Source organism: Callospermophilus lateralis, chromosome 4 (assembly GCF_048772815.1).
Source record: "Callospermophilus lateralis isolate mCalLat2 chromosome 4, mCalLat2.hap1, whole genome shotgun sequence".
Classification (NCBI taxonomy): domain Eukaryota; kingdom Metazoa; phylum Chordata; class Mammalia; order Rodentia; family Sciuridae; genus Callospermophilus; species Callospermophilus lateralis.
In genome coordinates, this window is record NC_135308.1 from 57,742,902 (window position 1) to 57,754,919 (window position 12,018).

Here is a 12,018-nt window from a genome sequence, read left to right on the forward strand (position 1 = left end):
GTTTTGATACCTGGAACCATCTTTTTTTTTTTTTTAAACTTCTCAATAACTATCTGAAAAGAAAACATTCTAGAGTAACATCTTTAAAACAGCTCTGATAAAGCACAGTCACTACCATGTATCATAAAGCAGGTTCAAGAGGTTTTACACTCACAGAGTATGATACAGTGCTGTTCTACATCTGTAACACTAGAGGACACAGTTAAAAAAGCATTATTTAAGACTCGATTATGCTTTTCCAGTAGAGGATGGCCCTTCTCTCTGGAAGCTGTCTTTGCTGCTTCTGAGCTGTGCTAGAAGGAGTCTTTGCCAGTCTGTTGAGCTCATTACCACCTAGAATTAGCACCATGTGACCATTTTCTCTTTTTCTGGGATTGTCATCCTCCCAGTTCTTTGCTGGAGAGGATGTGCAGGCTCCTCTACCAGGAATGTACTGGTTTCTTATTATTTATCTATTGTCTCCCCACATCTGCCTCTCCTTTTCCAATGCCCTCACTCTCCTTTCCTTCTTCAACCCTTTTTTAACCTAGGAGAAATTATTTTCTAATATGGGGTGAGGTGAGTATTAGGTTCTTACATTCTGTAAATTCCTCTAAGGGCTTGGGCTTTGGGAACATAGAACAGAGAGTCTCTTAGGCTATTTCTTTTTAAAAATTCTGGATATTGAATCTGGGATTTCCTTCATGCTAAGCTTGTGTTCTACCACTGAGCTACACCTCCGGCAAGGCTTTCTGCCTGTCATGTCCTTCTCTGGAGGCAACATAAAGAAGGCTATTTGACAGAAAATAAGAGGTAGGAGAAAATAAAATGCCATAATTTAAAAAAAAGTTGTCCAAAATAATTATATCTATGTAATAAGAATTAATCCTCATTTTGCTAGGAAATTTACCTTTTGAAGTCATCAAGTAATGATTATTTTTAAAGTAGCAAAGTATTTTTTTTTAATGTAAGGTGTGCTAAACAGACGGTTCACTTCTTTAATGATTAAAAAATATTGTTATATTTGAATGGAAAGTGGTGTAAGCTAGAATTTAGAATATATAATTAGTTGGCATTCAACAGTAGTATTCAATATGGCATGCAAAGCTATTATTTTTAGCATCCTGAATAAAGACATTTTTCCCCTTCTTAGACTCTAGTCTTCCCTGCTTATACACCCAAATAAACTTTAATACATTATTGATACATCCTCAATACTCAGTTTCTATACATAATGTTTATCCAGGAAAGATTTTGTGATATTTAGGATTGTTCATTGTGTGATTATGGGGCTCAGGTATTGCATAGCTTGGACTATAGCTTCTACAATCCTTTCTTCCTATAGCTAGGACCAAGTCTTTTTAAAATAGGTCAAACTTATAACTCTTGGGCCCACACTATGAGAGGAATTTCCAAGTGACTCCTAAGGTGCCCTGATGTTGTGCTCCAAGTTCATGAACTGGGCTCATTTTTATTTCTGAGACTGACCCACTTTATGTCCCAATTTCAGTGCTTAAGTCACTCTTTTCACAACAAATGTAGCGTTACTCTCCTCCAAGGACTGGGATTTTACCTTCTAACAGAGTAATGGGTCCCTCCATCTTCAGGCAGTCTTATCCAGGGCTGATGATGGGCCCACACACCTAAGTCCTCTATTTGTCCCCTATTCTCAGACCCCTCAGTTTAAAGCTCTACCTATTTATTAGACACTATGGTACTCAGAGGGGCCTTTTCTAGCACCCTTTCCCCCATTAAATTTACCATTTAAACTGATATTTTTCTCAGTAACTAAAAAGTGTCTAGAATTATGAGAAATAACATTTAATTGTTTATAAATACCCAGTCTATGGTATTTTGTTTTGTCAGGCATGATAGACTAAGATAGTATGTATATAAATATACACATGTATGTACACACATGAATATTATGCTTTAATTTGTTGTATATGTAATCTCTGGCACTTCTGTGAAGTCCAATGTTATTTGGGAAATAGTCAACCCTTAACTCCAACCCTCCCTACTTAACCTTTCTACACTTGATCCTGTCTGAAGTTCATCAAATGCCTCTTTCACTCCCACCTCCTTGTTGGCAGCTGGAACAGTGACAACTGTCTTTTGTCAGGGAAGATAGTGTAGTGTTGGTGGAGGTGAGTCTAGGGCCACTTTCTTTCATTTAGAAATTAATTTAGTCTTTCCACAAATATCCATTGAGCACACAGTATGTGTCCTGGTACTCTCTAGGTGTTCTCTATATAGAAGTGAGCAGCATGATCAAAATCCTGTGTTTTCATGGACTTTACTTTCTAGCAGAGGGAATACACACACACACACACAAAAAGCAAATGAACGATCAATGTAATGCAGTATAATAAAGGAAAATTAAGCAGGACAAATTTACAAGTAAGGGGTGTGTGTGTTTATGTATGTGTTAGACATAATATTAGATACAGTGCTCAGAGACAGTCTATCTAAGAAGATTTAATTTAAACAGTAACCTGAGTAAAAAGGAGAGAGAAGCATGCCCTGTGGATGTCTGGGGGAATAACTTTCCTGGCAAGGGACCGAAATTGCCAAACAGCAGAGAGACCAGGGCTCAAGTGCAGTGAACAAGGGCATTCATTATGATAATCAATAAATCAGAGAGGTATCCAGGGCCAGATAATGACTATGTCTCTGAATGAGATGAGAAACTGTTGGAGAGGTTTAAGCAGAGGAGTCTAATATTCAGCATTTAGATGATCCTTCTGGATGCCCTGTAGATAACAGTCTGTAAGGAGGCAAGTATGGAATCTGGGAGACCCGTTAAAAAGTTATTACAACAATCCAGGTGAAAGATGATGGTAATTTGGTCTAGGGTAGTAGTGATAGATGTGGTGATAAGTATAGTGATTCAGAATGTTTTCAGAGTAGATATAGCAGGCTTTGCTAGCATCTGTATGAGAAAGAGAAGATTCAAGAATGATTTCAAAACTTTTGTTCTGATCAGTTGGAAGGAGAAAGTTACCATTCATTGAGCGGGGGATGGGGTGGTTGGGATTGGGGTGGTTGTGGGGGGGGTTGGAGGATGCTGAGGGAAGAGCAAGTAGGAGTAGATGAGGTTGAGAGGAATTAAGGATTTGTTTTTGAATATATTAAATTTTAAATTCCAATAGGAGTATGGAGAATTTAAGTGGAGGGCTGAAGAATTCAAGGACAGGGCTATATATTTGTATTAGAGATACAAAGGTCATCATCTTGGAGATTGTGTGAAAGTTAAAGGTGCTATTGTTTGGTTAAGTGTTCCTGAAAGGCTCATGTGTTAAAGGCTTAGTCTACAACTTGGTGCTGTTGGAAGTGGTGATAACTTTAAGAGGTGAGCTTCCTGGGTGGTCTTCTGGTGGTGGTGGGGGTATTCCTTTGAAGGGGATATTGGGACTACAGCCCCTTCCTTTTCCTCTCTCTCTTGCATCCTGGTCATGAGGTGAGAAATTTTGCCATGGTTTCTGCCTTGATGTACTGCTTCACCACAGACCCATAAACAATGGGGCTAACCAAGGACTCAAATCTCTCAGTTAGTCAAAATAAATTCTCTTTTTTAAGTTGATAATTTCAGGTAATTTGTTACAGCAGCAGAAAAGTAAGTAACACTATAGGCCTGGATAAGATCACCTAGGGAGTGATATAGATAGTGAAGACAAGAGACTTAAAGAGTGAATCCTGGAGCACTTAGAAGTTTAGATGTCCCAAGATGAGGATGGTCTAGACAATGATATTCAAAGTGAGTGGCCAAGACTGAGATGGAATGACCATTTTGGATGGAATCATTTAGTTCTGCAGGAATTATAGCATTGGTCTTATAAAAAAAGAGGGAGGAAGGAAGGAAATTTGGAAGGAAGAAAAGGTGGAAGGGTGTGTTCTATAATAAATTCTTATCTATAGGGTTCCAGTCCCAAACTCTGATCCTTTATCTGGTAGCACCCTGGGGAGAAAACATGGACAGAGGCCCTTGGATGACTGTGCAAGAGTGGCAAAAATGGGAAGGCCTGGTGTGGTCAGTAGGAGTTAATGGGACAGCAACAATGCTGTGACAGCACTGACTTAAAAATATTCCTGTTTTAACTACATTTCATGTATAGGATATAAGTAGGTTTCTTGTTGATTTTAGACACAGTAGATGGATTATAATGATTGTATTCAGACCCTGAGGTGGGGGGCAGTGGGTTTGAGGTGGCAGTGTAGGCTTTAAATAGAAACCTCTCAAGTGGTCATAAGGCCAAGTATGATCTACACCCTGATTAGGAGCTATCTGCTACTATTATTTGAGGCACCATTTGTTGCCCTTGCCTAAGCATGGTTTCCATAGCAACTGTCACCATGCTTAAGGAAAGGTCTTTTCAACCTCATGCTTTCTTGCCTGGTCCATCCTGAAGTTTTCCCCTGTATATATTTTTAATCAAGATGTTGCTGATTGCCTATCATTATGCTATCTTGCTACTGTTTACCATTTTGATAAAATTAAATGTCCAAATGTGGATGATTGGTGCCATCTTCAATTTTAAAGATCACCATTCTTCCTTCATGAGAAATGTGAACTGTTCTTTAAGGGGTCTTGCATCACAGATTTGAAGAAAGTCTGAGGTTAGATGTAGTGAAAAGCAACACTCAAATCATGTGTTAATTATTTTCAGTGTCACTTATTGTTCAACTCTGGGGGTTGCCCCTTTGGAAAGGTAAGTTTCCTTATCTTACTTGTAAAAAGACAGAGTGAATCTTTCTGGGAAAACCAGAAATGATAATGGTCTTGCCATATCCTACTATTGAATTCCCTTAGCAATGGTCTTGCCATATCCTACTATTCAGACAAATCATTATAAGTGCTTATTCTTTAATTGTAGATAATATTGACATTTCTGATGAAAAACATTATATTCAAAACAGATGGACCTGTAAATGTCTGATTTCTATTAACTATGAAATTAAAATATATATTCTAAACAGAGTAATATTAGTAAACTGATATAATTTCTTAGTTTCTTTGAGGCTATATAAGTTACACTGTTTGGAATATGATCATTAAAAAATTTTGCTCATTTACCTCCTTTGAGGCAATGGACTATAACCACCCTAATTTTGTGGATACTGGAGATGCTGTTAAGAAGTTTTCTCTGGACATTGGGTTCTGAGACAACACTCATATAAAGCACCTCTCTTTCACGAAACTGGTAATATTCGGGAAAACATATCAAATTATATCATAGGGTTACAGAAAACATGAACCTCAACTGTTTCATCTTCACATTAAATTGCATAAGTATCCTGTTCAGATCTATAGACACTTGTATTAAAAATGTGTTTTTTTTTAAATAGGGAAATAAACTTTTTCCCCTAAATTATTGATATGTTTCTCTATTTTTGATAAGATTGGGTACTGTGGGGGAAGAGTGTCAGAGTCTGAACAGATAGAAACTTTCTCCTCTCCCTGAAACCTAAAATGTAAAAGGATAATGATTTGAATAAGAATGATAGGTTTAGAGTATTTAGTACTTTATTGGTTTGAAGAAACTATGTTGATGGATACCCATGAAATTGTTTAGAGATGCCATGGTCCCAATGATGAAAAGACAGAGGAGATAGAGACAATCTGAAAACTTGTTTAGATGACTACTGTGGATACTGCTGTGGTTCAAAATAGACCTGAACCATAAAAATAAAAATATATATTTATACACAACTGTGATTACATAATTAAATATTGACAAACCACTAAAAACTAATAAAAGTAGTAATCTCTAGTGAAATAAAGTGAAGGAGGTCAGGAGTTGAAGTGAGACATATGAATGTTAACCTTTTCATAATTTTGATTTTGGAGCCATGTGAATATATTGCCCACTCAAAAGATGCATAGGAAATAAAAATTGATCCATGCGGTACAGCTGCAATTGGCCCCAACTTCCATTCGGGGCATTCTCAGGATGTAGATTTGGAGTCTTTCCCTTACTCTGCTGTGCCAAGAACTCTTTGGAGAAAAGACTTTCTTATTGTGGATTCTGTTCCTTCAGTTGATTAGAGAACCACGAATACCCTCTTTCTCATGGTTGTTATGCAGGAAGAAGGATGGCTATAAAAAATATTCTTCAAAATGTCAACAGTTGCTTCTGAAGAGTGGAATTATATGTATGTAAAGGGAGATCACTTTCAATCATATTCTTCTTTTTACTTGACTTTAAGAAATTAATTTCAAAAAGAAAATGTTAATTTAGTCATCATCATCATCATCATCATCATCATCACAAAATAGGGAAAAACCAGACTAACAGCATTGTTCAGGCCAGAGGTCATTATTTTTTGGCTCCCATGACTTGGTCAGTTTTAAGGGTTCTTTGATGCTTTGCTGTTGTGGAACTGATTTTTGCTTTGGTCACATCTGTGGCAGTCTGTTTTCCGTCAACGTGACCCAAGTACCTGAGAACAATCAATTTAAAGGAGAAAACTTTATTTTGGCTCATGTTTTCCAAGATTTCAGTCCATGGTCACTTGGCTCTATTGTTCCTGTGGTGAGGCAGAGCACCACGGTGGAGAGCATGTGGCAGAGTAAAGCTGGTCACTGCATGGCAGCTGAAAGACATACCCTTCAAGGTCCTGCCCCCAGTGACCTACTTTTTCTAAGTAGGCCCCATCTCCTAAGTTTCCACCACTTCCAAATAGCTTCGTTAGCTAGGACTCAATCATTTGATCAGTCCACTGATGAGGTGAGAAACCTCATGATCCCATCACCTCTCAAAGACCCCACCTCTGAGCACTGCTGCACTGGGGATCAGGTTTTTTGGGGGCATTTCAGACCCAAACCATAACTCATACCAACTGCCCAGTAGCTTTTGTGCGGAGGTGTCACTAGGTTGGGACATTCTAAAAAAGGCTGCAGAGTTTGAGTAGCAAAACATGAGTCAGAATTGCTGGACTGAGTTACCTAAAATAACAGATTAGACCTTTGATCAGAGGTCCCACTGGTAGCCATCAGCTGCCCTTCCCCAACATCTCATACTTCTGCTGCTCCCATTCATGCTACTCTCAGGTGGAGATACTCTCCTGTTCTGGGGAGGGACCAGTACGTGTTTTCAATGCCTACTGTGTACCATCCAAGTAGTTATATCACTGCTGTTGAGGTCAGCATGAATCTTGTGTCAGAGGAGAATATTTCACTGTCTATATTTGTATCAGTCCATTTTTATTACTATAATGAAATACTTGAGACAGGATAATTTTATAAACAATAAAAGTTCACTTAGCTTACAGTTCTCGAGGATCAACATCCAAGATCAGGTGGTCCCATTTATTCAGCCTCTGGAGAAGGCCTAATGGGCATCATGGCAGAAGCATATATGAATGTGAGAAATCAAATCTCAAGAAAAGAAGCCACAGAATTACTGGGGACTTTTCCAAGGGCATGCTTCTGAGTGACCTAAGGACCTCTTACTAGGTCCCACCTCTTTTAAAGGTTTTGTCCCCTCTCACATCTGTACATTGAGAACTGAGTCTCCAACGCACAAACCCTGGGGGATAAACCCACCTCAAACCATAGCAGTATTAAAGCTGTATCTTCCACCTGTCATTACATACTTCAGGATACGTGACCAAAGGCACAAGCCATCAGCACTGAAATCATCAGACTTGCATTCAAGTGTTAACCTTGTAACTTAACAGTTGGATATTTGGCAAATAGACCAATCTGTAAATCTCTTTTCTTCATGTTTAAAATGGATATGATTGTATTATTGGCTAGGGTTGTTAAGAGCATCCAGCAAGATTATGCATGAAGAAGGTTTAGCAGAATGACTGACATATTGTAAATGCTTTTGAAAAATCAGTTGTCATTATTGTTGTTATTTTTATGTCCTCAAGAGACAAACCATTTTGGTGAGAGAACACAAGGGTGGTAATATTCCTTATCTTCATGATTTCCCTGTTAGAAAACTCCTGTGATACCCATTCCAGGGTCCAGTGATTTCTCATTTAAGCAGATTCCCTGTTATCCCCAAAGACTCGATTTTCTCAGGACAATGTATGAGGTCTTCAAGGTGCCCTGTCTTGAGGATTGAATCCTGCCACTGGAAGTTTTCTCCACAGTTAGTGAAACATCACACCAGAGTTAGACCCTGCTGTGCTGAGGCAGCACTCTTGTTCCAGCAGCAGTGCTTCTCCCAGGCAAATAGGATATCCAGGCACCATCTCTTTGGTGTATGCTCCACATTTCCAGAATGGTTCAGGGTGACAGCACAAGGAAACAACAAGGTAAGTTAGTCTAGAGAAGCAATTTTTATGCCAGGCATCCCTTTCACATATCCAGCTCCTTAGGTTGAGCATCTAAAACAGCCGATACTGTGCTGGGTGTTGGGTGCACAGAGACGAATGAAGTAGACACAGTGGTCGCCCTCCACGGAACTTACTATCAAGCGTAGGTGAGGAGTGGAAGGTCATAGGCTTAAAACTACGTAAACAAATCCATAAATAAATAATTATAAAATGAGAGCATCCTTCCAAGGAAGTTGTCATGAAGAATAACGGGGTAGGCATCAAAGGAGGCCTGTCTCCATTAGTGATGTTTAAGTTGCAACTTCAAGGATGAGGAAGAAGTCGTGAAGAGCATTCTGAGAACAGACAAAGGCAAAGCCAAGGCTCTAGGGCAGCAAGAATCTCAGCTAGTCTGAGGAACTATAAAAGGGGCATGTTCCTTGTTATCCTTAAAGACAATGAGAGGCAGTTTGGCTAGAGTGTAGTGAAAGGGGAGGAGTGAGTCAAAATAGGGCAGAAGACCTAAGCAGAAAGGAAAACCAAGCCCGGGCTTTCTGGCTGTGCTGTTGAGTTCAAGCATTAGTACAGGGAAATGCAGAATTAATTAAAGGGCCGGCAAAGGGTAAGCCTCCTTCCCTCCCTCTATCTGTCTATCCCTCCCTCCATTTCTCCTTTGCTTTCATTTCCTTCCTCCTTTCCCCAGTATTTAATGAATGTTTACTAGATGCCTGTGTTATTTTATCACTTGAACAAGGAAGAACAAAAAATTTAGTCCTGGACCCTAGCTTTCCAATCAGGACACTGCCATAATCCCGTGTAGAGGGACAGTGACCTGATCAAGCAATGACAGTGAAAGGGAGAAAAAAAAATCAATGGCTCTAGCCCCCTCTCTTCACCCTCTCCTACCCACACAGTTCTCAACACGTCCGCCACTAGCATTTCATCTAGCTCCTAATCTTAAAACTTGTTCCTTTAGCTCTCCTTCCTGATCCCTCCCTCTCCGCCATGTGCCATCTGATCCCATATCTCATCGACGGAAAATGAGGATGATGAAAAAAGCAAGAGAGGCTGAGAGCACAAATCAATACATGAATTAGAACATGAATCAAAGGAAAGGCAAGAATGATAGGGAAGAATGGGTGATGGCAGGAAGCCAGCGTCAACGTGCTTTCTGAGAAAGAATGGATGAGGTCTCAGGAAAGGATGGATGAACCTGGTCCACTTGGAGAGATTAGGTTTAGGTCTTTGTAAACTTGAGTTCCCCATTAATTCTCAGATGCTTACACTGATGGTGGGTTGAAGCTTTGGACTTCCACCTTAGCTTTAATCAAAAGGGCATGTATAACTGGAATGAAGGACAAAAGGGGCACTTCCCCATGGGTTTCTTCTCTGATAGCCACTAGCTGTGTGTGACTCTTGAACACTTAGTAGTCTGTCTAATTTAGATTCTAATATACTACAACCATAAACTATACAAAGGATTTTGATGATTTTGTATAAAAAGAAGAATAACAAACATCCCATTAATGATTTTTGTATTGATTCTCTGCTCAAATGCTATTTTGGGTATTGAGGTAAATAATAAAAATAACTTCACCTATTCCCGTTTACTGTTTCTAGATGTGGCTATTAAAATTTTAAATGATACATGTAGCTCTCATTATATTTCTATTAAATAATAGCATTATGGTAGATAAAAATAGGAACCAACACATATTGAACACCTAATGTGTTCCAGACATTGCTCTAAGCATGCTGCATAGAACTTCTAATTTGAATGCACACAACAGATTTAAATGTATGCACTGGTATAGTTTCATTAAAAATAATAAACCAAGATATAGAGGGATTGAGTAACTTGTTTAAGCTCATACTATTGGACAGTGGTAGAGCTGGGAATCCAGTCTATTCAGGTTGATTCCAGAGTTCACATTCATCACCTCATTGTTCTATCTGGCTATTAAATTGAGAGTTGCTAGGCAGATTTAAGGATTTGATGACTTTATGTATTAACTAGTAGTTTTAAGTTGTAAGAAATGAAGACCCACTCAGGTTGCTCAAGCTGATTGCTATTTATTATTAGACTAAAGAATAAGCAGCAAGTTCTAGCAATGTTAATATCAGGTTTTTATGGAGAACTGGAATATATTCAGGATAATAAATTCACGATACCATAGTGATCCCAATATTGTCATACTCCACCTAATGGTGTTTTGGTCAGTGAATGACTGTACATACCATGGTGGCACCATAAGGTTATAATGGATCTGAAACAATTCCTATCGACTAGTAATATTATTACACAATGTGCTCATGTTTGTTCTGAACAGCCAGGCCTATACAAGTATATCACACACAATTATGTAGAGTATGTAATACTTGATATTAAAAAACCACTGGTTTATGTATTTATTATAATTTAGATCAGTATTTTAGATTATGCTTTGTTTATAAAAATAAGTTTACTGTAAAACAATATGCTGGGTCACAATGGCAGCAGCTTTATATGTCTCCTGTTTACTCTTTACTTGATTGTACCATTTTTTCTTATGCTTGATTTAATATGAATTTGTTTTTTTTTTCTCTCAAGGATCCTAAACACAAAAAATCACTGCTAATGTGGCCAGAAAGAAGTCACATCAAAGGATCGATCTGAAAAAAAAACTAAAAGTGATTAAGGACTGTGAAGGTAAAAAACCAGTGACTTTCAGACACGTCCCATTCGACCCTAGCTATGGTCCTGAACAACGATAGCAAAGTGACAGAAGCCATTAAAGGGTCTGCTTCATTGAAGGCGGCAAGACTAACAAAAATTTGAGAAGGGCCTATGTTAGATATAGTGGAACTTTTTATTACCTGGATCGAAGACCAGACAAGAGAAGTGTATCCCTCTCAGCACCATGGCAATTCACAGCCAGAGCAAAGACAAAAAGGCTGGAACCAACCACGATGTTAAATTTACTGCTGGCTCTGGGTAGTTTAAATAATTCAAGACTCATTAATCATTACCTAATGTGAAAGTGAGTGATGAGTCTGTGAGAACTGAAGTGAAGTTGGCTGGAATATTATTGTAAACTCTACCTAAGCTGATGGTGGAGGAAAATTATTTGCCAGAGCAAATCTGATGAGAGCAATCCAGCAGAGCAAATCAGAGTATTGTGACAGAGCAATAGGCTCTACCACATAGCTTAGGTGTGTTGTAGGCCATTCCATCTAGGTATGTGTGAGTACACACTGATGCTTGCACAGATGATGAAATAGACTAATAATACATTTCTCAGAACATATGACACCATTAAGTGATACATTGCTGTATAAGATACAACTTCCAAGTGACTGCCCTTGGGTCTTAAATTCTTTTTGCCTCATTCTTAGTTTATGATCAACTCATTGTCTCATGGTTTCTGCTTACTTAAGACTTTCACTAATTGACTTCTCTCAGCATATTTCTTATTTGATTTCTATTCATCTTTGTTGTTTGTAAGGTTTGTGTTTTGAGTTACAATCTATAGACAACTGGGTTGGTGGGACCAGACACTCTCCAGTACAAACTTGTTCTAGTAGGCAGAGTTTTCTGCTAGCCTCCCTCATAAGTCACAGGCTTTCCTTGTGTTCAGCTATATTTGGCACAGCACCCATCACTGATTGACAGTTATGAATAATCTTAGAAGATCATATGACCCACATCATGATACAATAGCAAGATTTGTTATGTCACTAAGTGCATTTAGTCATATCCATTCATTTACTAAGTATTTACTGAGTGTCTAC